Raw genomic sequence first — 1,646 nt, forward strand, 5'->3', positions numbered from 1 at the left:
TAGAACTCCTATACATCAGCAAAGTACTATGTGTGTTGACAGAGAGCAGAAGTAGAGAAAAATAATAAACACTAACAACAAATAATCAGTAACAACTAAAAGAGGAAGAAAAATGTTGAACTTAGTAGGTATGAACACCTGCTAGTCTACAATAAAGCTTTAAAATGGGTCAAATGACAAAGAGGAAAGGGCCAAACTTTACTTTCTTTTGAAGCTTTCCTGATATTTACATAACATTTATTAATAGGCCAATGAAACAATCTCCAAAGCTGATAGATATTTCTCCTATTATAAATGTTATATGTAATGATTTAGTCGTTTTTATAGGACATGATCTTTTTAATGAACTACAAGGAACTCTGTGCTAGTTTTCCCTTACTCCATTTGTTGCTTGTGCTTTCCTTGGGGTCAAAGAGATTCTGGCTTAAACTTGTGGTTAAGAAATGAGACAGGCTGCAGCTCAAGAAAAGTGAAGCTGAAGTCATGGTGATCAGCAGATGTCCAGCAAAGATGAGCATCAGGAGCAAACACGAGGGCATGCTTATGACCAATTATAAGATGGAGGTGGAGGGGTGACATTGCTAACAGAGCACTTCAATCTTTGGTGGAGATTCCCAGCTCAGGTGTGTCAGTACTGAGCCTGTGTGAGAAAGGTTACCCAAATAACAGGGCAGAAAGCAAATCATTAGCTAGTTCACCGGGTTTGTACCAGCCTGAGAAACAAGAATATCAAAGTAACAGAAGCCTGGAATAAATGTGTCTACTTGTTTAACTACACACCAATAAAAGTTATGTTTTCACAGTAATTGAAGTAGCATGCAATCCACGGAAATAAAGCCATTTTCCAGAATTCTACAGACCAGCAGAGAGACTGTGCAAATGATGAATTTGTGATACATGAAGTACATGCTGTGTGTGTCCTGAGAAGGCAAGGCCAAAGGTTCAGAACAGAGAGAACCATCATTTACAAAGGAAAGCCCTCTAAACAATATGACCTGAAAATTAAAACATCGCATGCCTTTTTTCAGTGAGGTGGAAAGAGGTTTTGATGTGCTTTATACTTAAAAAAAAATTAGAAAATGAAAAGAGTTGAATATGTGTAGTAGAGTGTGCGAAACATGAGCTACCTCAGCCATTTACTCCTCTCTAGACAAGGAGGGTGAATTTATTGCTGTGCTTAAATTTACAGTACACATGCACAATGGCCCCATGTGGATAATCAGTGGTTCTTTCACGCCTGACCTCTCTACAAGTCTGAAATGGAAGTTCATGGTACAAAACTAAAGGCTCTTCTCAGACTTCTACAAGTTGAGTCAAAAAAAAAAAAAAAAAAGAAAGTGAGAAAGAAAGAAAGAAAGAGAAAGAAACAAACAAACAAAGAAAGAAAAAGAAAGTATCTAAGACTGTGAAGAAACATTAGAAAAGAATGAAGCTGAGTATTAACAGTCTGAATATGTATCTATTACTACCCTGGAACTTAACCATGTAGACTGGGTTAGCCTGGAATTCACAGCAAATGACCTGCCTTTGCCTCCTGAGTGCTAGGATTAAAGGCACATGCCACCACACCCAGCTTCCTTTTTGAAATATTTGGATTTCCCTTCTTTGAAAGAAAAACCAGGAGCCCGAGTAGTAGTCTGAGGAGA

At 37.9% G+C, this 1,646-nt stretch overlaps 1 pseudogene; it reads left to right on the forward strand.

Annotated features, from left to right (window-relative positions):
* Positions 1–483: 483 nt before the first annotated feature.
* Positions 484–1,420, forward strand: LOC116904452 (annotated as a pseudogene).
* Positions 1,421–1,646: the final 226 nt, after the last annotated feature.

This window comes from Rattus rattus, chromosome 6, assembly GCF_011064425.1.
Source record: "Rattus rattus isolate New Zealand chromosome 6, Rrattus_CSIRO_v1, whole genome shotgun sequence".
Lineage (NCBI taxonomy): Eukaryota > Metazoa > Chordata > Mammalia > Rodentia > Muridae > Rattus > Rattus rattus.